General features: G+C 46.1%; 1 long non-coding RNA gene and 1 pseudogene across 1 annotated transcript; both read right to left on the reverse strand.

Moving 5' to 3' along the window:
- Positions 1–1367: 1367 nt before the first annotated feature.
- On the reverse strand, positions 1368–2795 carry LOC128780181 (uncharacterized). The gene is made up of 3 exons (XR_008426098.2): positions 2603–2795; positions 1890–1978; positions 1368–1729 (listed from the first exon to the last, which is right to left on the reverse strand). It is a non-coding gene; the product is annotated as an uncharacterized lncRNA (long non-coding RNA).
- A 22629-nt stretch (positions 2796–25424) lies between these two features.
- LOC112314444 (large ribosomal subunit protein eL6 pseudogene) lies at positions 25425–26285 on the reverse strand (annotated as a pseudogene).
- Positions 26286–27652: the final 1367 nt, after the last annotated feature.

A 27652-nucleotide genomic window follows, 5' to 3' on the forward strand; every position in this document is an offset into this window, starting at 1 on the left:
GTAAGCAAAACAGCGTAGTACTCACATAGATCAATAAAAACAGACACATAGGTCAATGGAACAGAATAGAGAGCCCAGAAATAAACCCACACCTTTATAGTCAATTAATATTTGACAGAGGAAGCAAGCACACAGAATGGGCTAAAGATAGTTTATCCAATAAATGGTGTTGGGAAAATTGAACAGGCACATGCAGAAAAATGAAACTAGACCACCTTCCTACGCCACACACGAGAATAAACTCAGAATGGATTAAAGACTTAAATGTTACAACCGAAACCATAAAAATCCTAGAGAAAACATAGGCAGTAAATGGGACTACAACAAACTGCAAGGTTTTTGCACAGCAAAGGACAGCCCACTGAATGGGAGAACGTAATTGCTGATACATCTGATAAGAGGTTAATATCCAAATTTATAAAGAATTTATAAAAACACCAAAAATAAAGAACCCAATCCAATTAAAAAATGGGCAAAGGACCTCAATAGACACATTTCTAAAGAGGACACACAGATGGCCAATAGACATATGAACAGATGCTCAATGTCACTAATCATCAGAGAGATGAGAATTAAAACCACAATGAGATATCACCTCACACCTGTCAGAATGGCCATCGTCAATAAATCAACAAACAATAAGTGCTGGGGACGATATGGAGAAAGGGGAGCCCTAATGCACTGTTGGTGGGAATGCAGACTGGTGCAGCCACTGTGGAAAGCAGTATGGAGTTTCCTCAAAAAATTAGAAATGGAACTGCTTTATAATTCAGTGATTCCACTTCTGGGAATTCATCAGAAGAAACATGAAATCCTAATTCAAAAGAACATAAGCACCCCTATGTTCATTGCAGCATTATTTACAATTGCCAAGATTTGGAAGCAGCCCAAGTATCCATCAGTAGATGAGTGGATAAAACAACTATGGGACATTTACGCAATGGAATAGTACTCAGCCATGAAGAAGAAAAAATTTTACCCTTTGCAACAGTATGGATGGACCTGGAGAACATTATGCTAAGTGAAATAAGCAAGTTAGAGAAAGACAAATATCAATGATTTACTCATATGGGGAATCTAATGAACAAACTGAACTAACAAGTAAAATAGAGACAGACTCATAGATAGAGAGCAGGCTGACAGCTCTGGTGGGGGGCTGGGGGTGGAGGTATGGAGCAAATAAAAAAAAGGACTCGTGGACAGGGACAATAGTGTGGCAATTGCAGAGGGGAGGTGAGTGGGTGGGAGTGGGAGAGGGTATAAATTGTAATAGAAAAAATAGAATAAAATATAAAGAGCAAAAAGATTAATAAATGTATCCTTGGGTAAGGATTTAAAAAAAATAATAAAAATAACATCTTGTTCACCTCAAACTTACACAATGTTATATGTTAATTATATTTCAATTTAAAGAAAGAGTCCTTATTTGCTTTTGTCCTAGATCTCTGTTCTTATTAACGTACTACGGCAAATAAGTTTATTTCACCGCTTACATTACAGTGCACATAAACTACAGATTCCCAACCTGTTCCCCGTGTGGCTGGCGACGTTCTCTCTCCCTCGTGGAATCTGTACGTCGTCACCTTCTCCCTGTGCAGCCTGGTCTTCCTCAGCAGGAAGAAGAGTGGCCCGCTACTGCCTCCAGGGCAGACCACATCGGCGGGCTGGCCCGGCTCTGCCCACTCACTGGTGTCCGTGCTTCATTTCCTCTCTTCTGTTTCTAAACACACTTTTTAAAAAAGCTACTGTTTATTGAGGACATCATGTGTTAACTTTAATTCATTTTCCCATTTAATCCTCACAATGACTCTACAAGCTAGATGCTCTTTTATAAACAAGAACACACAACCTCAGAGGGGTTAAACGAAACCTCTAGGGATGGAACTGACCTTCAATTCCTGTGCATTTATACCTTCAAAAGCTACCCATCTCAAGTCGAGTACTTCAACGTCTGCTTTCAGTAACACAGCTCCACTACCTGCAGAGACCAGCACCGATCCTCACCTGAGCCCCCACTGAGTCCTCACATTGGGGTCCTTGCCTCTGAGCCTCCACGGACCCCATGTCATGTTTAGGGCGTGTCTGTCCCAAGCCTGTGAGACAGCCCCTCTCTGGGGGGTGGGGGGATGGCAGAGGTCGTGGGGCCTGGAGGGGAGGGGCCTGCACTGACAGAAGCAGGAGTGCAGACAAACCACAGGCTTTCAGCTCCCGCCATGGTCAAGAATGTTCCCAGACAACACTGACCTCTCACCCCAACCCGCCTCAGCTCAAGGATCCACTGTCCCCACCACCCCCACTTCAAGAACCAGCAGCCGCCTCTGGAGCAACTGGGGCATCACCATAGCAACTGGGCCAGGGCAGCATGGTGCGGGGTGAGGCTGCTTTAAAGCCTTTCAGTGCCCCCAAACACAGGCCCAATTCTCTCATGGTGGTAATGCTCAGGGGCCCTAGGGATTAGAGGGTCCAGAAAAGGAGGGATCATCCAATCCCTCCCACGTCTCTCAACTCAGAGGAAGATGTTTCTCTGGTCTCAGCCAGGTCCTTTCTGAGACAGTCGAGTGGGAAACTCAAGCTCTCTGTCCAGACCCCCCCCAGCCCTCACCAACGCTCCAGATGCTGTTGGATGTCTCCTGCCTCCTCCTGGCATTCTGGTGGCAGAAGTAGAGGGGAAGCTGGAAAGGTCTGACCTCTTGCCTCTCCCTGTGCCCCTGGTGGCATGTCAGGGATGAGATCTTGTCAGGGGAGCACCTGATGGAGGAGTGGAAGAGTGAACATGGTGGATAGGGCTGCCCAGGGCTTGGTGACCTAGACGGAGGCCTTGTGTGGGCGATTAGCTGTCACGCTGGGTCTAAGCTCCTTACCCTCAGAATCCATCCTCTCCACCCCCTGGGTCTAATCCAGAGGTGGGGGAGGGACCTTGGTGGGTCCCCAGCGACCCATCGAGCATAACCAGCTGTGGCCTTGTAGGGGTCAGGCCTCTTTTTGTCTCTGTGAGTCTCTCTGTTTCTGTGGGTTTCTCTGCCCTCCCGGGCTTGTGTTGGGCGTCTGTGTTTCTGTCTTCCTGCCTCCGTGCGTATTCTGTGCCTTGTGTCTGTGGGAAACTCTGTGGCCCTGACTCCGTGAAACTGTGGCCGATGGCAGAGGGCAGGGACCACTGGGTGCTGGTTTACACAGATCTCAGTGACAGGACAGGAAGTCTTGGGACACACACTGGTAGGTGACATGAGGTTTTAGACAACACAGAGTCCGGGTAGCAGTGCACTGTAGGTGACCCCGGGTGTGATCTGTAGTTGACACACAGACTCGGTGACCCTGAGTTGTGGTTAGCACAGGATCTGAGTGACTCAACAATAGCACTTCAGAAAGAACGTGGGAGGCAGTAGAGTGGCCGCGGTGGTTTCCAACTGCACGCGACCCTCCCCGGCTGGGGACATCCCGGGGCGCTGCAGACAGGCTGGGTTGTCACAACCAGGGGGAAGGTGTGCTACTAGCATCTGCTGCGAGAGGCCGGGATCCTGCTCAACATCCCACAAAGCACAAGACAGCCCCACAACAAAGAATGCTCTGGCCCAGTTTGAAATCCCAGCGCTTGCACTCCGAGACCTAGGGCAAACTTTCTCGTCTCTAACCCGAGTAGCGCCTTCCTCAGGTTATTGGGATTACTGAGTCGATACTTGCAGTGTTTAGAGGAGAGCTGGCACATAGTAAGTGCTGTTTATTGACTCCTCTTTGGAGAGAAGAACGGTAGATCTAGATTCGGGGAGTCAAATATTCTCTCCCTTTCTACTTACAGCTTCTGCCTCAGAGAGGCTTCTTCCAGTGCAGGAAACCACTTGGCCAACGGCAGCCAACATCACGCCGGCTTACCGATATCAGAGGCCAAGACACAAGCTTTTCTCTGCTTCAGTACTTCTAAGTCTGGAAGACCCGCCTGACTGGCTTGTCTTGGTCCTGTGATTGGACCATGTTCTGCAGGAAGCCCTCACTGAGACCAGAACCACCTGACTGGGGAGAGAGCGTTGTTTTCCACAGGGAGGGGAAGCTGTTACCCAGCAGGGAAGGGCACCTGAGCAGGCCAAAGTGACGGATGCCCCTTCCCAGGGGCTGCGGATGAACCTGGGCTGATGCCGTGTCTGATCCATTAGGGCTCTAGGTGGCGCTGTGGTGCCCAATGGCTTCTGTGAGCGAATCTGTTTAAACGTCTCAAAAACAGTCAACTCTGTTGACCGCTCTCCTTCTTACAACACTTTTTTCTCTAGCTTTTTTGACAACATAATGTCTTGATTTCCCTCTTTCCTCTCTGGTGGCAGCTCCTCCGTCTCCTTTCTGGTTTGCTCTCCCGAGCCTAGAAACGGTGGAGGCGCTCAAACTCAGCCCAGACTCCGCATTCTCAGCCCTCTCTAAGGGCTTACGATGCCGTCTCGCTGGTAGCTGGAAGCTGCCGTTACGGGAGCACTGACACCACAGAGAACGACATGCTACAAATCAGGGTTCCTTGTTTGTGTTGGAGAAACAATGGTCAAACAGTGGCCAGCATATTGCTGTCCGTTGACACGAAAACTCGGTTTTATCTAGACCTTGTCTCGCCCACAGCCCTGTGTCACTCCAACGCGTCCTCAACCACGACCCCGTTTTCACACACCCTGCATAAAACTCTTTCAACCCCAGTTCACTTAACCCTAAACCCATTTTCAACCGGAGCGTGTGCGTCCCGCAGCCATTTACCGTTCCGCACTCTCTGGGCGCTGTCATCGACAACGCAGAGCCACTCTTACCAAGGTGCCCGCAGCCCAGGGTCCTCACTGGCTGACATGGACCACATTTGTGCCACCCAGACACTCCTTACATGGTGCATCATCACCTGGGCGTGGATGTAAAAAAGTACCGGTATTCCATGTAGGATGAGCTCACTTGGCAATATAAGAAAAATAAAACAGATATCAGCCTGTGTTTGAGAAATTTTCCATGAGGTCTGGTGAAGGGTAATCATCATAGTCAACACGTATGGAGCGCTTACTAGTATTGGGTCATTTCGAAGCACGTTCTATATTAACTCATTGTATAAATACATATTAACTCTTCTAATCTTCACAACAAACCTGGGGGAGTAGATACTCTTACTTTCGTCTTTAAATAGCTGAGGACACCAATGCACAGAGCTGAAGTGACTTGCCCGAGTCCACGTCGTTAGAAAATAGCAAATCCAGGATTTGCTCCAAGGTTTTAAAACATGCACCCCTGACAGCCACCAGCTAGAGTGTATTTCTGTTTAGTTACGCTGGTTTTGATTTTTAAATGTACAGTAAGAAGCAATGTGGTATAGTTAGCAAGGCTTGGTCATAGAAATGTTTTTGTTGTGAAAGTTTGCTCATTTTTGTTTTTCTGAGATAAAGCAGTTGCACTGATAGCATTAAGCTACCCAGTCCTCTGAGTAGGCTAATGAGATATTAGTCATGACTTTTAATATAAAAACCTTGGGGAGAGAAAACAGTAAGAGCTGGTCCCAGGGTGAAGGGCGGGAGGGAGGGAGGGAGGAGGAGGAGGGGCAGGAAGAGACGGTGATGATTAGGAGAACTAGTCTAGCTAGATAGGGTCCAGCCTGGTCAGAAGATGGGACCACCATGGTTGACAAGTACTTTATTTTTGGGTGATGACCCAAGACCCAATTCAACCCTTTGACTTACTTTCCTGGAGCTTTGACAAAGATCCAACACAATCACATCAACTTCACTAATAACACATCTGCCATCAGTCACACACATCTTGAGGGAAAGAATGCCTGCATTGTGAGACTATCTTGCCCTGGAGCCACGGGCGCAAGAATAGCGGCATGGAGAGGGTTGCTACTTCCTTCCTTATTCGTGTCACCTATTTCCTTCCTTGGTGCTTAGTATGAGGAATAATCAAGTAGAAGAATGTGGATGGGTTAGACAGAAGAGGAGTGTGCCCCTGGGAGTTCACAGAAGCCAAGCTGCAACAAATTAGCGCTAGAGGCGGGGTTACAACGCTCTCTAGTGGACACTTTAGGAATTTATGCACTATCAGATTTTGGAGGTGGCAAATTAAGGCAAGCTAAATCCATCAAGGGCAAGGTTATTTAGCTGGAGGTTGGCCTCCAGAATGTTTGAAAAGCAGGCCATAGGAGACCACTGTGCATGTGCGTGCGTGTGTGTGTGTGTGTGTGTGTGGAGCTGTACAGCCTCGCCTAACTTCACCATGCAAAAGTCAGGGAAATGGTTATGGAGGCAAAATGTGGGAGTAGCTGCAGGTAATGACCCAAAGACTTCGTTTAAAAAAGTGAGAAAACCAAAGGCTGTGGAGGTAGGAACTTCCCCCCTCTCTTGAAGTAGTCTGAATAAGGTGATTTTAATAAGAAGGCACAGCCAGTAACTTTCCAGGCAGAACGGGACGCATGCCTGGCGGTTCTGGATGTCCAGTTAAGCTGAGAAATGCTCTGATTCCACTGGTTCCCTTGACTCACCCAGAACAGAGGAGGACCAAGAGGTATGACAGGCACAGTGAGATGAAAGGACGTGCTCGTCAGAGTGGGGAGATGGAAGGGCTTGGTGGGAGAGGGGAAGACGAAAGCAAGTAAGAGAGGTTTCTTCTTAACAGTGTCTGTTTTTGTCTTTAAATGTGTTTAATGTTTTCTCCTCTTAAGAAGGCACCACGCTCTTGTGTTTCGAGCCTGAAACTTTTATGATATGGTTGGATATAAAGCTAATTGAAAATTTGTGTTTGGGAATTTAGAAAATATTCTTTTGCCCTGGCCAGGTAGCTCAGTTGGTTAGAGCATTATCCTGATATGCCAAGGTTGTGGGTTCAATCCCCAGTCCGGGCACATAGAAGAATTACCCAATGGATGTATAAATAAGTGCAATAACAATTCAATGTCTCTCTCGCTCTCTCTCCCCCTTTCCTCTCTCTCTCTCTCAAATCAATAAGTAAAAAAATTTTTAAGTACAAACTAGTGGTTACAAAACAGCCACGGGATGTCAAGTACAGCACGGGGAACATAGTAATATTGTAAAACTGTGTATGATGTCAGGTGAGTGCTAGATTTACCGGGGAGACCACTTCATAAGTTATATAAATGTCTAATAATTGTGCTGTACACCCGAAAGTAATATAATATTGTATGCCAACTATAACTGAAAATAAAATAAAGTACTTTGAAAAATAGAATAATATAAAAATCAATGCCAAAAACCCACTTGTAACTATTTAAATAATACAAATCAGAAAGAATACCAGTGATCAGATTTGATCCTGATTCCAATTTTAGAGAATTGTTTGATGTAATAGTATTCATAACATTAATCAAAATACTCTTTAATACTGTATTACTTCTGTTTATTAAAAAACACCTCAGAAGAAATAAAAATGCAAGCCACAAGCAGGGGGCAGATATTTGTAACTCATATAACCAACAAAGGATTAATATTTAGTAGATGTAAATAACTCCTATTAAGCAATAAGAAAAAGAGAAGCAGTTTAGTAAAAATAAAATTGACAAGAAGCATTCTCAGAAAAGGAAACATGGATGGTCACTAAATTGATGAAGATGCTTAACTTTATTAATAATCGGGGGAATGTAAACACGACCAGAAGGAGAGGCTATTTTACACGCACTCAACTGGCAAAAACGGAGTGTGACACTGCCTTCCGAAGAGGACTTTGATCGATGAGAGTTCCCACACGTGAATAGTGGGTGTGCAAATTGAGCAGCTACATTGGAAAACAATTTGGCATTAGCTTATGTTATTGAACAACCGCATAGCAAGAAATTCGACTCGTAGATACATATCCGAGAGAAAATTTCGCCACATACACCGGAAGACGTGTATTAAGGATGTTGCCAACAGCACTATCTGTAAGAGAAAACAAAACAAACCTGGAACGCTTCAAATGCCCACTGACCACAGAATGGACGGATTGTGTCATATTCACACAGCAGTAAAAACAGACGATGTTCCGTAGGTGCCGCAACATGGATAAATCTCAGTAGCATAATTGTGAGTGAAGAAGGGAATCTCAAAAGACTACTCCCTGCATAAAGTTGGAAAACAAAACAAAGCAATATCTCCCTTAGGCATCCGCATGTGTCCTAAAACCTTCGGGCAGCAGTGACCTGCTGGGGCTGCAAGCAAACTGGACAGGGAAGGAGCACACGGGTAGACCTAAGTCACCAATGGTTTAGCTGTTGGGATGAATGTCGGACTCACGGGTGTTCATTGTGCTATTAAAAAAACAAAAACAAGAAATAAATAAATGGTCTTCACTGTCTCATCGTCTGATACTAATACGGTCTTCCTTGCCTTCAAGCCCAACCAGGGCAGATGGCCAACCCCACTCCTGGGCCAGCCTCCTGCCCCCTTGAGGTCAGTTAGCAGCCGTTTCTAGTGTGAATCACTGTGCCGGTCCTGGTTCTTTGCTGCAGCCCACGGAATCTGCAGCACCGGTAGAAACAGGAAGGGATTTATTGTAAGGTGCTACCTACTGGGCAAAGCCAGATTTTGAGAGAGGATGGGTTGTGGCTGGCGAGGGCTCTTGGATGATACTGGTTATGACTGACACAAGTTTTGGAGGCTGGGGCTCCTATGTAGAGTCTGCCATGCAGGTTCTGATTTCAGTGATTTGTTGTAGGCGTTCGCTCAGGAGAACGGGGTGAGGGGAGCAGGAGAGGACAGCGAAAGAAAGTTAAGCAAGGGTGTGGATGTAGTTTCACCTAGAGACTGTCCTCAGCCTGGTTTTGCAGGGAGCCTTGGAGTGTGAACTGCACCACAGAATTGGCTATTTTAGGTGAGTGAGATAGGACACCTCTTTGTACCCTGGGGATGGTGTGTACCCCCTGGGGGAGTTGGTTCTAAAGTGGCTGAGGGCTATTATTCAGAGAAGGAGCAACCAGCTCTCGCAGCCGCTCGGGTAGGGTGTGCTGACCAGGGCAGAGCACCGGCAGTGACCCGATGCCAGGCTGACCTCATGGGAAGCGTGGGGACGATCTGGGACCGGATCGGGTTGGGGGGATGGGACAGGGCAGCAGAGGCTGTGCACATGTGCACGGGCTGTCTGTGCACCTCGGAGGCACAAGCTTGGGTGGGTTCCTGAGACTCTGGTGCTTAGCCTCATGCAGCAGCGACCTCTCTTCCCTATCTGCACACTGGGCGGACAAGCTGAACCCTCCCCTTAGCTTTCATTCCAGCAAGTTCCAAGCACCTCATCAGCCCACCCCCCATGCTGTAATCAGGGTCACCCCCCCTCCCTACTCAGACAGAGAGAACTGAGGCTTTTCTCTTATCAACCTGCCCCTTCCACCCCCCTTCCCCTGTGGCCTTGATGCCAGGCCCTGAGAGCTCTCCATTCAATGTGGTATCTGATTCATTGGGTGATGGGCAGCTTGTTCCCAAATGGTCTGCCTCAATCTGCAGTGGAACAGTCGGCCTCCTAGGAGGGCAGGACAGGGGCATTAACCCCTGCTCTGCCCGCAAGATTCTCCAGGGCCACAGGGGTCACCACTGTGGCATCACTGACTGAGTGGCCTTGCCTGTGCCTTCTGCACACGTCTCCCCTTCCCCAGCAGCCCCCCTCCAGCAGAAATTTACATCTCAGTGAGCACTCACATAGGAAGTCAGAGCCAGCACAGCCTCGTGGCTGAGATGGGACTTGGAGGGAGACATTTCAGGACATTCCAGCTTCTCCATCCTTCTAGCTGATGGGTAGGGGACATCGTGGCAGGGTGGCGGGAGGGGACTGAGCCGGAGTAAGAGGTTCCCCAGGAGGGGCCTTGGCCAGAGGAGGCTCAGCGGGCTCTGCCTGGGCTGGTGGTCTCTCCCTCTCCCCTCGGACCTTGTCTTGGGGGTGCTGAGGCAAAGGCTGTGTCTATTTTTACCACTGGCAGCTTGGGTGAGCAAGTCCCCATGTTCCAGCCCAAAGGGCGCCAACTCCCCCCTTTTCTTTTCCTGTCCTTTCCCAGTCTTTGCTCCTGCCCTGGCTGCAGTCAGTTTCCATCCCTTCCTTCAGCTCCTGTGCCCCATCGTCCCTCCCAGCTGTGGCCACTGTGGTTAGGGGTCCCTCTGTCCCTCCTGTGCTTGAGATCCCCCACCCTCGACCCTCCTGCTTTGCTGATTAGTCCTTCTCTCTTGCATTTGTAGCCTCCAAGTCTGTGGGTTCTATCTACAGCCTGCAAATATGCAAAAATCCTCCTTTATTAAAAAAATAAAAGCAGTCCCCAAATCTCCCTCCACCGCACATCGTGCCCCAAGCTCTCCTGTCTCCCTTCCGCAGACTCTCCGTGGGAAACAGACGCCGCTGCGCTGGCTGCGGGACAAAGAGAGCCGGAGCTGACGCGCTGGAGCCGCGCAACGAACATCGCGAGAGGAGCAGGAATCACTTTCAATGAGAAAGGGCAATCATCGACTTTGCGTTTAAAATAATTGGTGAAGTGCTTGTTTGAATTTTAGCATACATGTAAGCTTGACGTTATTATTTTGAAAATTTAAAATATATTTTGTGCCACATTTAGGAGGCATGGGAGCCCTAATCATTTAAAGGTGTCAGTTCATCACTGTAACCAAATCTCTTCCTCCCCTCTCACTCTTCAACCCTGCGCGGCTTCGTTCACCGCCCAGTGACCACCTGCTTCTACCACCTGCATCTACCCAAGCCACCGATAACTTCCGTGTTGACAAACCTGACCGGCCTGTCCGCCAAAGTCACCTCTGGTCTTGAAAAGCTCTCCTGTGGGTTCTGTGACAGCTGCTCTCCTGGTTTCCCCTCTACGTCTCTTTTTTCTTTAAAAAAAATTATTTATTTTCAGAGAGAAGGAAGGGAGGGAGAGAAACATCATCACGTGTGAAGAGAAACATCGATGGGTTGACTCTCACTCTCCACCAACTGGGGACCTGGCTCACAACCTGGATGTGTCCTGACCGGGAATCGAACCAGTGATCTTTCCGCACTCAGGCTGGTGCTCAACCCAATGAGCCGCACCGGCCAGGGCTCTCCTCTAGCTCTCAAACCCTTCCCTTTCTGACTTGCTCTGGGACCTTCTGCCTTCCTGAAATGTCTGTATTCCTCGGAGTTCTGAGCTGGGTCTTCTTCTCTATCCCTCTGCGTCTCCCGTGGGCTAGCTCCCCCACTTCTATGGTTTCAGTTAGCATCTGTGCTTGAATTACACCCCAATACCCTTCCCTAGCTCAGCCATAGCACCGTAGCTGTCTGGGACCAGATCAGGATTAGGTGTAATTGCCTCTGAATTGGTCTCCCTCTGTCTCTACTTGCTCAATCCACTTTCCATGCTGCAGCCAGCCTGATGAGGTCTCAGGGATTCCTCCCCGGCCCAGGATACACCCAGGCTCCTTAAAGGGGCCTTTCAGACTTTCTGCACTCTGGTTCTCGACGCCGCCTCAGCATCAGCTCTCCCCTCTCTTTGCCACTCACCCTCTGATCCAATGGTATGTAACTCCCTGGAACCTGTCCTGTGCCCCATCGCCCTGTTTCTCCCCTCTGCTGCTTGGATTGCCCGTTCCCGCTCCTCCTCCTCCTGCGGGGCAATGAGTGCCAGGCCGGAGAGGACGGTGAGTTGGATTTAGGTGGTGGCAATAGATGTGGTGAGCCTCGGAGGCACTCTGCACCCACTGCACTTTGAAGGCAGATATGACAGGACTTGATGGATTTGGAAGTGGGGAGAGAAAAAGAAAGGAGCCCAAGATTGCTTCCAGTGTGGGGTTTCTGTGTTTGTGTGTGTGTGTTGCCTGAATAACTAGAAAGAATGAGTTCTAGACACAGAGTGGGAAGAGTGGTTTTGGGTGGGAAGATAAGGAATTCAGTTTTGGATGTGTTAATGGAAGTGCTTGTTTGAAATCCACTTTGGTATATGGATCTGGATTCAGGAGACTGGCCTGAGCTGGAGCTGTTAATCATCATTGAGAAGGTGGAATTTAAAGCCATAAGACTGGCTGAGACCACCAAGGATAGTAGGGTAGATAGTAAAGACAAGAGGCCCAAGAGCCTTCAACATGAAGAGGCTGGAGAGATGAGCCTCAGGAAAAAGGTAGTGGTGTAGGAGGAAAAGCAGAAAAATGCAGCATCCTGAAAGCCTAGTGGAAAAGGAATGTGATGGGGGAGGAAGTGGCCAACTGGGTCAGAGGTCAAGTGAGCTGAGATCTGAGACTTGACCGCTAGATTTCTTTTCTTTTTAACTTTAAAAAAAAGATTGTATGTATTTATTTTTAGAGAGGAGGGAGGGGAAGGAGAAAGAGAGGGAGAGAACATCATTGTGAGAAAGAATCGTCGATTGGTTGCCTCTCGTACACACCCCAGCCGGTGACCAAAACTGAAAGCCAGGCACTGCCCTGACCAGGAAGGGACCTTTCGCTGTGCGGAATGACGCCCAGCCTACTGAGCCACGCCGGTCAGGGCTGACCACTGGATTCCCTAACAGCGAGGTCACCGACAGTGCTGACAGGGGCAGCTCAGGAAATGGTGTGATCAAAAGCTTATGTGGGCGTGTCCAAGAGAGAAAGGACAGAGAGGAGCTGGAGTGAGGTGGATAGACAATTCTTTTGAGGAATTTTTCTGGGGGAAAAAAAAAAAGAAGGCACAGTAAAGTAGGGATGAGTTAGGGTCGTGAGGGTTTTTAAAGATGGAATAAGTAAGTGACTATTATTTCTGTATATTTATGGGATATAGTGGGGAAAAGACTGATGAAGCAAGAGAAGAAATATTCGGAGAACAGAATCCTTGAGGGGCAGAAGAGGCAGGGACCTCCCCACCCCCCCGCACCCCCAGCAGAGAGCTTGGCCTGAGACAGGGGCTCTTCTGAGCTACTTGTGCAGTTCCTCCTCCCCCTCCAGCTCCACTCCAGTCCTGCTCTTTGGAGAGGCCTTGCCTGACTGCCCTTCTAGAACGCTGCTGCCCATCACTCTCTGTCACTTTATCCTGCTTTACTTTCACTTGTAGCATTTCTTATAATAATATTATATAACAGATTTGCTTATTTTTGTCTTCATCATTAGAAATTAAATTCTGTGTAAGGAGACACTTGGTCTTGTTCATCCCTCTCTCCTTAGAACCTCACACAGTAGCTGCCCAGTAAATATTAGGGAATGAAGGGACAAGTGACTTCTTCCCCAGTGCCCATTATAACCCACTCAATTCTCATTCCATATAACCCACATCACTTCCCATTCTCCTTCCCCATTCATTCAAGAAAATATTCAGTTCCATCTCTGTTGGTACCCTCATTATCCCATACCATCCTTCCACACACTATCCTTATCCTGTGTGTGTCCATCCCATCTCATCTGCGTCTTATCTCCTCCGCCCCCCATCTTAATTCCTCCCCAGCCACCTCCTGTCTCCCCATCCCGATCCCATCATTATGGTTAGCCTCATCCCTGTTTCCAACACTGTCTCTGTCCCGCCCTCTCCATTCCACTCTGTACTGTCAGCATTTCCATCTCCATCATCACTTCCCGCCCCCTTCTGCCCTGCTCCGGCCGTCACCACCGACTCTGTCCCGTCGCCCCAGGCAACACACAGAGCGTTCCAGTGCAGGGGCTAGAGCTGCCAGGGCTGTGGCTAGTGCAGCGGCTGTGGGAAGACAGACGGAACTGCTTCTTCTCGTGGTGACTTAAGTAAATATGAACAAGCACATTTTATGAGTTAGCACTATTCCCTACTATAGACATAATACATAACTTTCTGACATTTTTTAAAATGTGTTTTACAAATATTGGCATTATCACAAGCTTTGGGACTAGGGGTCCTGAGCCTGGGAGATTAAGACAGTCTCTGTGGTAACAAAGCAATCTGATTTCTCAGAAGGTCCTTGTCTTCTCAATTTCTAATGTCAGCAAACATGGGAGAGTATCTGTAAATTATGATAAAAAAGCAGAGCAATTAAAATGGAATCTCACTTGGAATTCCAATCTCTGCTTGAGACTGACTAGCCAGCTAACAAGGCTTTTTGCATTCCTTACTGGGTTATAAGTACCCTGTATCTTTTTTAAAAAAAGATTTTATTTACTTATTTTTAGAAAGAGAGGATGGGAGGGAGAAAAGGAGGGAGAGAAACATTGATGCATAAGAGGAACATCAATCAGCAACCTCTTGCACGCCCCCAAACCAGGGACCAAACCCACAATCCAGGCATGTGCCCCGGCCAGAATTGAACCGGGGACCCCTCAGTTTGTGGTACAATGCCAAAACCCCCGGAGCCACACCAGTCAGGGCTATATCCTTCTTTACCTTATCTTCAAAATAAATGATCAGCCTAGCACCTGAATAAATATTCTCAGCTTCTTGAGATTTTTTTTTTACTCTCCTTGTTTTTCCCCATACCAATGTGTGACCCTGACGACTGTATGTGTGTGTGTGTGTGTGTGTTCTAGGTAATGAATGAGTTTACAATGTATAGACTTTATAATAGTCATCTATTATGAAATTAATTAACATAACTAGTCACTGTCACATAGTAACAAAACTGTTATTCCCAATACAGTGTATAATTATGAATCCTTATGTAATTTTATTCCTAAGGTTTTAAAAAGATTTTATTCATTTACATTTAGAGAGAGGGGAAGGGAGGGGAAAAGAGTGGGAGAGAAACATCGATGTGAGAGAGAAACATGGATCAGACCGGGGACTGAACCTCCAACCCAGGCGGGTGCCCTGACTGGGAATCAAACCAGTAACCTTTCGCTTTGCGGGATGAGGCCCGACCTACTGAGCCACACCAAGGTCATAGGTCTCAACTTTCAGTCCAATGTTTGCCAGTTTCTCTTTAGCATTTTCTGGAGTCTATAGTAGTGTCTTTCTTTCCTAGCCCTTTTCCTTGGCTGCAATGAAATCAAGAGGCATAATTTTGTAAAAACCTCGGTTGAATTCGCTACCATTACTGTAGTATATACATTTGACTTAAGGAATGTTCATTTGCAATAAATATATTTTTTAAAAAGAATTAAAAATGTATTAACCATGAAAAAAAAAGAATGTTCATTTGCATCGGGGTCTAATACGTGATTTGTAAAGTAGGGACGCGCCGTCGTTGAGGTCGAGTACACAAAGCCCTTGGGTCTCGCCGCTAGCTCTTCTACGACACGTCTGGGAGAGTGTCGTCACTCTAACGACCACTTCTGAGGATCCTGTTTTATTCGAGGGCCAAACTAACCAAGATCCTCCAGATTCACATAGTTTTTAAATTTTCTTATAAATTATTAAACAAATGTTTGCATCCCAAAGAGTACTAGTAACAATATTGTTACTAAGACAAGTAACACTATTATGGGGAGTGAACGTAGGGTGTAAATGGGCAGCAGTGCTCCACCGTCCAAGGTTGGGAGGCAGAGCTTCACCTACGGCGACCCTTCCCAACTGCACTCGCCTCCCTCGTCTGCAAGGGTGATGGCTATTTTAAATGTTGTGAGTGTAATCCCCTTGCTTTTTGTTATCATCGTAGTACAGGTTATGTACATAACCCTAAACATATGTTACCTCTGTGTGTCTTTGAGTACTGTGTAAATACTCAAAGTATTGTGTCATAATGCACGTATTCTTCAGTCATTTGCTTTCTTCAATTAACGTTTTGTTCTTGAGTTGATCCCCATGTGTAGTTGTGGTTTGTTCATTTTCAGTGTGTGCCGTATAGCAGCCCGTTTGCCCATTTCCTGGTGGTGGGCATCTGGGGTACTTCTAACTTTGACCACTACAAGTAATGCTGGAATAAACATTTTTGTTCATGTGATCTGGTGCACGTGTGCAGATTTCTAAAGGTACTAACCTAGGAGTAAACTTGCTAGGTTATTTTCATTTTTTGAGAGAGAGGAAGGGGGAGCGAGAGAGAAAGAAAGAAACATTGATCTGTTGCCTCCAGTACATGGCCCACTGGGGATCAAACCTGCAACTTAGGCATGTTCCCTGATCGGGAATCGAACTGGCGACCTATCAGTGTACGGGCCTTTGCTCCAACCAACTGAGCCACACCAGCCAGGGCTCTCTTTCTCTTTCTGAGCACCTGGACCACTCACCTGGTCACCTGGCCACTTCCAGATCGGGACGAAATCCACACCGTGGAGATCTGCCGGAGAGCCATGGGGAGCAGCCCGGTTGTACAGGGGAGTAACTTCCTGTGACATAAACCTTGACTAATAGGAACAGGAAACGGGAGGGAGCCCCGAAGCCTGCTTTCTCTCTTCTGAAGTGTGGTTCCTCTTTGCAACCTTTCCCATCTTAGGAAAGACCGCTTTTGGTGAGCAACCAGCTATCTCTCTGTGCAGCTTTGCAAAGCAATAATCAGACAACAATAACAACGCATCACAAGGCAGCCTGTCTCTCTGTGCCTGTCTTCTCTCCCTCCCTCACCTTATGCCCTCAGCTGGCACATCCCAAATAAAGCTTCAGCATCTTCATCCTTGTCTCAGGCTCTGATTTCTAGAGGGTCCAGGCTGAGAAAATTCCCATCACCCCATTTCCTCACCAACTCTTGAAATTGTCAAACTTTAAAAAAATTGGTCATTCTATTGGGTGCATCTCATTATGGTTTCAATTAACATTTTCCTGATTACTAACGAGGCTGACTAACTTTTTATATGCTTACTGGCCATTGAGTTGCCTAATTTGTAAAGTGCTTGTTGAAATTTTTTACTTAGTTTACCGTTGAGTTATGTCTTTTTCCTTTTCTTGACCCCCTTCACCCATTTCTCCCACCACCCTCCCACCCCTTACCTCAGGCCATCACCAGCCTGTTCTCCATATCTACGAGCTTGGCTTTTTTCTCATTGACTTGTAAGATGTTTCAGCTAATTATTGCTCCATAGCAAATTACTTCAATACTTCATGGCATAGAACAGCTGTTTCTTTATACTCTGCTCATGGGTTCTGTAGCTCATGGGTTTGAACTCGGCACGCAGGTGCGGCTCTTTCTGCGCTGGGAACACTCCAAGTCTGGGAGTGACTCAGGGAAGGGGCGGTGGTACATTTATTTGGAGGTGTCTCCCTTTACCTGTTGGTGGCCGATGCTGGCTGTTGACTGGAGCAGTGGGCTGAACACCTTTATGGGGCCTCTGCATGTTGCCTGAGCTTCTTCAGGAGCAGGCCTCAAGAGAGGCAGAATTTCTCCATGCCAGTCAGATCGGATTCCAACAGCAAGTGTCCCCCGTGAGCCCAGCAGGAGGGGCAGGGGCTGGGGGGTTAGGCAGCGCCACCTCTGTTGGGTTCTGTTGGCTGCAAGGCGATCTCTGAAGAGGAGGCAGCGAGGCCTGGCTGCTCCGTGGGCGAGTGCAGAGCCAGACTGGACAGTGCCTGGCGCTGGAGAAGAGGCAATCTTTGGGAATTACATCAGCCACATAGAGGAGTCCTTTTTACTTTCTTTATTAGCCCTTCATTGATTATAAATGCTACCAATTTCTTCTGCCACTGGCAGGATTAGTTTTTCACTGTCTCGATATCTTCTGTTGAATAAAAGTTTATTTTAATTTAGTTAAATATTTTTAGATCAATATTTTTCTTTATGGCTGGTCCTATAGTTGTCTTAGGAACACTCGGGCCATGAAGCTATTCTTCTATAGTACCTTCTAAAAGCTTTAAGGATCTGCTTTTCACCTACCTGTGAAAATCCTGGAGCTGCATCTTATAAATGATTCTGGCACAATGCTAGGTCTCGCCAGAAGAGGGTGCTGGAGGGACACTACAAGGAGAGGGTACTTCTTGTTCTAAGGGTGTGGCTGCCTGTAAGTGGCTTCTTGGCTGTCAGGTGGCTTCCCAGAGAGTTTTGCTGGCACCTGGCAGATGGTTTCCTAGGCGAGTTTCACCAGCACCCCAGTGGGCAGTTTCCTGCCTGCTAGTCCTGGTCGGTGGCAATATCTCTCCCACTCAGTGGATGGAGCCTAGCTGCAGCCCATCCAGTGAGGTCTGAATCTCAGCATGGGTCAGGGCTGTCTTTACAGTTCATTCCCTTCCTGGATACTATGTATCAGCCATAGAGGTGGTGGCTGTGCCCGTGTTGTTTGAAGTTCTGTACTCCTCCTTTAAGTAGTTAATCCCCTGGAACTAGTTAGTAATTCTTTATGTTATGTTTTCTGAGTTCAAATTACTGGAGTGGTTTCTTTGGCCTGACAGCACCCTGAGTGTGTCATCTACCTGGAAATGGTTTTGCATATGGTGTGAGATAGGAGCCCAGCTTCACTTCTTCCACACAGGCAGCCGATTGGCTCAGCACTGCTTAGTGAAAAGACTTTTACCCCATTGCTCTTCAGGGACAGCTCTGTCATACACCCACAGTCCGTAAGTGCTTGAGTTTGTCTCTAGGATTAGTATTTCATCGCGTTTTTTATTTGTCTGTGCCCGCATTAATGCCTTCCTGTCTTAATTACCATATTTTACAATAAGTCTTGCCATCTAGTAAAGCAATCCTTCCACCATTTAAATTTTCTTCACAATCACGTTAAATTTTTATCAAGCGTGTTTTGCCTACTTTTAATGAGTTTATGTTATATTTTCTTCTTTAATCTATGATGAATCACACTAATTGCTTTTTAAAGGTTAAACTAAATCTGTTTTGTTGGTGCTATTTCTGCAGAATCTATCTTATAGTGATTTATCTCCTCATGTGGTAAATTTTCTTTTTTTATTATTTGCTAATATTTGGCTAAACAATCTGTCAGGTTAAGGTTAAATAAATTTGGCTCCTGAGAGGGTAGGTTCATGGTTAAAACTTCCCCAGGGAGGCTATTGTTATTACTATTGTCACTCAAAGTCGCAAGGGAGACAGCCAGGGTTTTCTCATCACCCTGATTCGCGCAGGCCCAAGACTTGCCTCCTATTTCCTGTGATGTCTATTTGCGCCCCAAACTCTGGGTTTCTGGCCTTGGCAATATCACCACGACACCCTGGCGTCCATAGGGGCCTATTATTAATTTCACCTCTTTGTATCTGTTTTAGCCCTCTGGAGATTTTTCCGTAGTGTCAAAGAGTGTGAACACGTATTCGCTGAAATTTATTCAGTATTAATATGTTTTTAGTCAGGAGGGATTTTCAAAATATCTAGTGAGCCGTACTGCTGGGGGCAGAAGTCTTTCTGTTGTAATGTCTTCTAGAGGGTCACTACATGTGACACTACGTATTCGGAAACGTTAGAGAATTTTTCTAAATGGACCTGGCAATACCATATATTGGGAAAGTTAATGTCCAAAGCCTTTCCGTTTCAGTTATTTCTCTGAGATTCTATAATTTTGCTTAAGGGAGAGACTAGAAGTGGTGCATAACTGGGATAATATCCCCATAATCACATACGCCAGACCAATTCTTTGGGTGCCAAAAGTAAGCTCATGTACCATAGATGAAATAAGTCCCCATAAATGATCACCAACAGTCTAATTGGGCAATTGAGCAGCTGAATAGCGGAAGATTAAGATACAGTGATGTATTGAATTCAGGGAAATATCGTAAGAATTAATACAACATTCATTATAATTACATTGGCTACTGGCCACAGGAACTAATCCATTTTGAATGAAACATTAAAATCCTTTAATGGTGATAGCTATTTGTGGAAAGAGTATGGAAGTATTGGAAATTACACGGAGGACAGGGTGCATTTGGAAGGCTTTATTGGTCCTATTCCAGCAGCAATCAGAAACAACCTTTTTGAGTCCTCAGGCTTCAAAAGTCCTTCTGGAGGGAGGGACACTAGTGTCATGGTGTCCCATGGGACCTGGCCCAACACTGAGAGCTGCCGTGGTGACCGCCTGGTGGAGCTGACCTTGTCATTTGGCCTCTTCACCAGAGGGGAGGGGACAAGCACACCCGCTGTGTCTATAAATTTTTAAGATAAGAGTTGAGCAAGGCCTTTTTTTTGGCCAGTAGAAAAAAATCACTAATTTTTAAAAGTATTTTTTCTTGCATTACAGAAAAGTTCCCTTTAAAATTATAACCTCTTATATCGCTCACAGACTGGCCTCCTCCCAGCTTCCTAGGTTAGGATAAGTGTCAGTTGGCATCCAGAAAGCAAATAATGGGCCAGTATAAAATATCCACCAAGTTGTTCTCAATGTTAACAGTCCGTGAAATACATATAAGCTGCAGATGTCTTCTTTGAAGTGGGAAGTTTGGAGCAGCATACGTAGGGGGCAGTGCAAGCTGAGGTGGTCCCCTCCAGTGAGGCTCAAGTGCCGCTTCTGTCCCCTGATGAATCAGAACGTGTATTCAATCTTCAGTTCCTAGATTATAGCTCAGTTTTTCCAGGGTGATTGTGTAGGCTTCTTGTTCCTATGAATAGAAAGTTTTGACACACTTCAGTAATGATTTTTAATAATGTAGCAAAATGTCATTTATTTATTTATTTAAAGATTTTATTTATTTATTTTTAGAGAGGGGAAGAGAGGGAGAAAGAGAGAGAGAGAAATATCAATGTGTGGTTGCCTCTCACATGCCCCTATTGGGGACCTGGCCTGCAGCCCAGGCATGTGCCCTGGACTGGGAATTGAACCAGCGACCTTCAGTTTGCAGGCCAGCACTCAATCTACTGAGCCACACCAGCCAGGGCAGCAAAATGCTATTTAATACATAAGTGTTTTCCAAGTGGATGGCCCCTGGAAATATAGCAGAAGCTTTCATGATATTGTTAGTGAGTTTTACACAGCTAAGTTCTGTTTAAAACGAGAGAAACGGTCTGGCGCATTCCTGTTATTAGAAGTATAGGAGATGAGAAGGAACCAGTGAAAGCTCTACTGAGGTAGAAAGATAAACAGAACAGCTCAGTTGGTTACAGCGGTCCCCAACCTTTTTGGCACCAGGGACCGGTTTCCTAGAAGACAATTTTTCCACAGACGAGGGCAGAGGGGATGGGGGGAGGTGGATGGTTTTGGGATGATTCAAGCGTTTACATTCAATCTCACCTCCTGTTGTGCAGCCTGGTTCCTAACAGGCCTGGACCGGTACTGGTCCATGGCCTGGAGGTTGGGAACACCTGGGTTAGAGCATCATCCCGATACGCTAAGGTTGCGGGTTCGATCCCCAGTCAGGGTATATACAGGAATCAACCAATGAATACATAAATAAGTGGAACAAGAAATCAATGTCTCTCTCTCTCTCTTTCTTAAAAAAAAAAAAAAAAAGGATGAACAGGAGACTATGTTGTTCTGGAAACCAAGTAAAGAAAATGTGTTCAAGGCGAAGAGGGTGACCAACTGTGTCAAATGCTGCTGAGTAAGTTGAGTAAGATTAGGACAGAGAGTGGGCCAGCTCTGGAGGAGCAATAGGGGTGAAAACCCAGCTGAAATGGCTTCAGAGGGGAACAAATGGAGAGAAATTGGAGACGGTGAGCATAGACTATTATTCTGAGAGATTTTTGCTTTAAAGCAGAGAAATAGTACAACTGGAAGGGGAAATAGGGTAGAGGGAAGTCTTTGCCTTACTGTTTTCTGGAGGGGGAGGGGTGTTGGGATATAATATAGCATCTCTTAAAGCCAATGGCAATTATCCACTAGAGAGGGAGGATCCACGCTATGGGAAAGTTAGAGACATTGCAGGAGCAAAATGAGGGCACAGACAACCCGGGAGAGGAGGCAGAGTGCGTGTGGATAAATGCTGGTAGACTGGTGGAATCGATAGTGGGAGCTGTGGAAATTCTCTCCTGGTGGCATCTATTAGTGAAATAAGAAGCAAGGTCATCAGCAGGGAGTTAGGATGGAACCTGTATGAAAAGGGAGGAAAAGATGTGAAACAATTAACTAAGAGAGTTAATGGACTAGAAAAATGTAGAATAATTGCTAGGAAGTTAAGTGCCCACTGGAGATAAATGTCATGAATTTTAAGTAGTCTAGTCAACATAGCTGCTTTTCTTCAGCCATATTTGGCAGCGTTGATGCCGATGTGGAGTAGCTGGGAGAACTGGGTTTCAACAGGGTTTGGGTTTTGCCAACCAAGTGATCTGGCCAAGGGAGTTGAGGGTGTTTGCAATGGCTGATTATGGTAGAACTGGGTAAGAAAAGGTATTGGGCAGCTTGGGTTGCCATAACAAAATACTGCAGATTGGGTGACTTAAACACCAAACTTTTATTTTCTCGAAGTTCTGGAAGGTGGAAGTACAAGATCAAAGTGCCAGCAGGGTTGATCTCTGGTCAAGGTTCTCTTCCAGCTTGCAGACAAGTCCTCACGTGGCCTCTCCTATGTGCGGGGACAGACACACACACAGAAAGAGAGATATCTGCTGTCTCCTCCTTACCTCTTTTTGAGGTATAATTGACATACAACATATAGTTTCAGGTGTACAACATAGTGGTTCCATATTTGTGTACATTGCAAAGTGATCACCACAATAAGCCTAATTAATCTCCTTCACCACATATAGTTAAATTTTTTTTTCCTTATGACGAGAGCTTTTAAGATCTACTCTCTTAGCAATTTCCAAATATACAATATAGTATTATTAGCTATAGTCATCGTGCTGTTCATTATATCCCATGACATTTATTTTAACCAGAAGTTTGTACCTTCTGACCCCCTGCATCCTTATGGCTCATTCCCACCTCCCCTCCACCCCCACCTCTGGCACCCACCAGTCTTCTGTTCTCTGTATCTGTGAGCTTGCTGCTTTGCTTGCTGGTTGCTGTTTTTTAAATTCCACGTATAAGGGAGATTACCGGTATATGGTATTTGTCCTTCTCTGACTGATCCATTTCACTTAGCATAATGTCTTCCTCTTCTTGGAAGAACACCAAGCCTATCAGATTAGGACCCCACCCAGATGACCTCATTTAATCTTATTATCCTCTTAAAGTCTCTGTCTCCAAATACAGTCACATTGGAGATAGGGTTTTGACAAATGGATTTTGGAGGCACACAATTCAGTCTGTAATGGGAAGAAAGGAAGTCCATGAGGGGCCTGGGACAGTGGGAAGGTGGTAACACTAGTGGATTGTAGGTAATGGTGACCAAAGGATCGCTGGAGTTGGGGTATTGTCAATAGGAGGTGCAAAGTGGGAATGTAGGAGGAACTGATTGGAGAGTAGAGTGTATGAAATTGAGGTTATAGAGGGTTTGCAATCACTTGTAATGACGAAATAGAGGGTGTGTCCATAGGAATGAATGGCTGAGGTCGGATGGATGAAAAGACCACTAGGGAAGAGGATGCCAAGGAATTCAGCGGCCAAAGCATTAGTAGGAACCCCTGCGTCTGGCTCCCGCTCTCCCAGCCATTGCAAGACGCGGAGCGCCACAGAGACAGCACAGGGGCAAGTGCGAGCCAGACAGGCCCTGAGTGACTCTATGCTCAGGGAGGAAAAATACTTAAACATGGGCAAAGGAGATCCTAAAAAGCCGAGAGGCAGAGTGTCATCAATGCTTTCTTTGTGCAAACATGCTGGGAGGAGCACAAGCAGCAGCACCCAGAAGCTTCAGGCAAGTTCTCTGAGTTTTCTAAGAAGTGCTCAGAGAGCTGGAGGGCCTCGTCTGCTAAAGAGAAAGGAAAATGTGCAGGGATCTGGACAACAGCGCGGTGATTGCTGGGGGGAGGCGGGTGTAAGGGGACTGAACAGTAATGGAAAAATACAATGAAGATTAAATCTAAAAAAAATTTGAAGATATGGCAAAGACAGACAAGGCCCATTAGGAAAGAGAAATGAAAACTAATCCCTCCTAAAGGAGAGACAACAAAGAAGTTCAAGGACCCCAATGCACCCAAGAGGCCTTCTTTAGCCTTTTTCTTGTTTTGTTCTGATTATTGCCCCCGAATCAAAGGAGAGCGTGCAGCCTGCCCATTGGTGGTGCTAAGAAGTCAGGAGAGAGAGGGAAGCCACAGGGCTGCAGGCAGGGTTTTCAGGAACAACTACAAAGGACACATGGACAAAACCAAGGGGGATGGAATCAGGGGAGGGAGGTGGGGATGGCTGGGATGGAGGGGAATGGTGGGAGGAAAGTGCAGACAACTGTACTTGAACAACAATAAAAATAATAATTTTAAAAAAGAAAGAAAAAGAAGAGGAAGAGGGGAAGATGAAGATGATGAAAAGTTGGTTCTAGCGCAGTTTTTTTCTTGTCTATAAAGTGTTGCAACTGCTGTACACAAGTCACTCCTTTTAAAGAAAAACACTGAAATGTGAAGCTGTGTAAGATTTGTTTTTAAACTATACGGTGTTTTGTTTTGTTTTGTTTTGTTTGTATAGTTAACACACTACTGAGTGTGTCTTTAGATAACCCTGTCCTGGTGGTCCTTTCAATTGCCACTAACTTCGCCTGGTACAGTGTGGGGGTTGTAAATTTACATGGAAATTTAAAGCAGGTTCTTGCTGGTGCAGGACACAAACTAGTTATTTACATATGCGGGTGGTAGTTTTTTCATCTTCAGTTGTCTCTGATGCAGCTTATACGAAATAATTGTTCTGTTAACTGAATACCACTCTGGAATTGCAAAAAAAAAAAAAAAAAAGTTGCAGCTGTTTTGTTGACATTCTAAATGCTTCTAAATAAATACAAGTTTTTAAAATTAAAAAACAGAAGGAACATCCCTGTGTACTGAAATCGCCAGGCATTATTGTCACAGGATAGCATTGCAGGGAGTGGCAGGGAGCCAGGGGTCAAATCTCCAAGGAAGGAGGAGGATAACCGAGAGTAAGGGACGATGGCAATAAGGCAGGGCTATTGGGGCAAACGCAGCATACTCAGTCCTAAGTCACAGAGGAAGACATTTGCAATCCACGTCACAGATGGACTTTCCAGAAGCAGATGCTGAGACGGCATCTGAGGTGCGAGAAGTTTACTAGAATCTATACCTATGGAAGAGTGGGGAGGAAGCACGACTGGGCAGAGAAAAAACTTGAACTGTGCTGCAGGTCCTACGCAGCCTGGAGTGGGTATTGCACATCAGGTTATTCAATGGTAGGGCAAAATAACCGGGCCTTAAAGCGTCCCGTAGCCACCGCCCGCCCCGGCCCCCCATCAGCACTGGTAAGTGTAGATGACCTTGGGCCGGCAGGCAGCTCTCTACAGATGTGGCAGATCCTGAAATAGCCTGACAGCTGGAGACTGTTCTGCCGAAAGCACTCCCTGAAGCTGGAAAACAAGCTTTTCCTGAGGGGCACGTGGGTGGTGCTTGTCTGTGTCCACCATAAAGAGGCTCGTATTTCATTTTGGCCTATATAAAGAATCCCTGGAAATCAATAGGGACTTCTGGCTGCCAAGGATAACAGTGTCTGCCTAAATCTGAATCTCTTCACATTCCAAATAAAATGAAGAAGAAGGGTCAGCAAATTTCGAGTCCTATGGGCTGGGCAGGTGTTTTTGTAAGTAAAGACTGTGTATTGAAACACAGGTGCACTCATGCATACTCTGAGGAAGGAAAATTATAAGCCAATCTCAACCATAAATGTAGATACAAAAATCTTTTTTTTTAACAGATCTGTTATTTAATTAGATTTTTCAAAAGAAATTTAGAACTTCATTTTGTGAGGATAAAGGCCATTTGTGAGCGCAAACACAGAGTGGAGGGAGCCCTGGAGCTGGGGAATAGCTTTGATTTTTGGCAGAATTTGCGAGTCCACGGCTTTCTGATCAACCTCGCATTGCTTTGTAATCTCGTATTTTTCTTTTTCGGTGTCGAAGATCTCCCCCTCCTGGCGTCTGGGCTTGCGCAGCTGCTTCTTGAAGTAAGTGTCAGTGAGATGCTTGGGGATTTTCACACCACGGATACCAATTTCGGTGGAGGTGGCGATGACAAATTTGTGGTGTGTTCTACGCAGAGGAACTCGATTAAGGGCCAGATGTCCAGTCACAAGTAGCAAGCCACTGCTCAGCTGCTTCAGCACAAACACCCTCTTGCCTCTGTGGCACCCAGTGAGGACGATCAGAACAGTCCCAGGAGTGATACTGGCCCGCAGTTTCTCACATGCTGACTGAAGGGTTCTTGCCATGGCTCAACAGCTTTCTAGGCACGTCTTCAGTAGGACAGTAGCTAGGCACTTTGTGAAGTTTAACCACTCAGGTACCAACATTCTTGTCGCTGCCAACTGGCTTAGTGACAGTAGCCATAACTTTCTCCTTCTTTTTCTCTTCAATCCTGGATTTAGCTGTGGAATACTTCCTCTTGTACATGGCCTTTCGGGAATACATAGCTGACCGGGAATACCTGGCAATTCCCCTGACTAGGACAGGGCTTCGGCTGCAGTGGGGCTTCCCCTTCTTAGGCGTCTTGGCCGTGAGGTGACCCTTCTCAACCTGCCACCAGCATCAGCCTTCTTGGCTTCGGGTTTCTTCTCCTTAGTATCCGGCTTCTCAGTTCTTTCACCTGCCATCTTGCAAGATGGGAAAAAAAAATAACAAAAACCTTAAACACAACATTAGTATGCTATGTCATTGCTTTCCATTGCTTGTGGCTCCATCCTATGCTAGGATTATACTTCTACTCTCTGTGGGCGTCAGGCTTGGTCAAAAGACTTGCTGTAGCCAAGAAAATGTGAGTAAAAGCGACACCTGCTATCTTTGAGCAGAAGCTTTAGAAGTCGTCGTGTGGTCCCACCTCCATGACTTGAGTAGTACGTCCTATAGAAGGGCTGCTTTACCTGCCTATGTTCCAGAAGAAAATGTGAATACTGCAGCCAAAAATTTTATGTGTGCACGAATAAATCCTGTTGCTCCAAAGCACTAAGATCTAGAAGTTGTTCGTTAATGGAGAACTGGAGAAAGTGTAAGAGGAATATCAGATGCTCAGCCTGGTGGTCACAGATCTGGCTGATGATGTCACCGATGGGCCCTGTATTTCTTCTGGGTAATATAAGCAAAAGAACGGTGTAGCGGTATCAACAGCAGTCCAAAAAGGTGGGCAAGTCCTCGTTCACATTTGCAGTCTCAGATGACACTAGCGAACAGGGAGAAGGAAGTTATGGTGGGTATTGGGATGACAAAGTAGGGAACCAAACTATTACGCTGGTGGACACTCTGAGCCTTCGGGATTTCGCCTGAAATGTAGAGGAGCCACCCAGGCAGCGGTAGCTGAGGCGCACAGCCCAGCAGGACAGGGGACTGAAGATGTGTCACGATTTCCTCATCCATCCCTCAGAGAAACACAGCTCCAACCGTCCCCAAAGAATCTGACAAAGTATGTGCTCAGCCCAGAGCTCAAACCCTCATCTTTAGTAGTGAAACTCCCACCACTAAAGGATTTTCTGCGTTGTTGTACCGCTAGGTGTTCTTATGTTGTGAGTGCAGTTGTCACTATTTAAACATGGATTTAGGGTGTTTGAGAAAACATACTGATGATACCACAAAGGAAACAAACAAACAAACAAAACCTCTGAACACCTGATTTGTTCTCTAACAGCCAGAAGCACTGATACAGCTATAGATTCTAAGTTGGGCTTTTTTAAATTTGTGGTAAAACTCACATAAAATTTTCCATCTGTTAAAGAACAAAAATTTAACCGAGTAAATTTAAAGATTTAGTTGGCTTTATTCAACGATTTATGAATCAGCAAGCATCCCAGTTAGTAAATCGGCGCTCTGAGGGTTGTACAAAGTGGAAGGTTTTTATAGGCAGAAAGAAGGTGGGTGAAGATGTTAAAAGACTGATTGGTTTAAAATTCCATTCTTGGGAGAAGCTAAAACTGCATTTCTGTTAGGTATCAAGTCTTGGTGAGGCTTAGCAAAAGTGACTCCGTTTTGG

Source organism: Desmodus rotundus, unplaced genomic scaffold (genome assembly GCF_022682495.2).
Source record: "Desmodus rotundus isolate HL8 unplaced genomic scaffold, HLdesRot8A.1 manual_scaffold_92, whole genome shotgun sequence".
Lineage (NCBI taxonomy): Eukaryota > Metazoa > Chordata > Mammalia > Chiroptera > Phyllostomidae > Desmodus > Desmodus rotundus.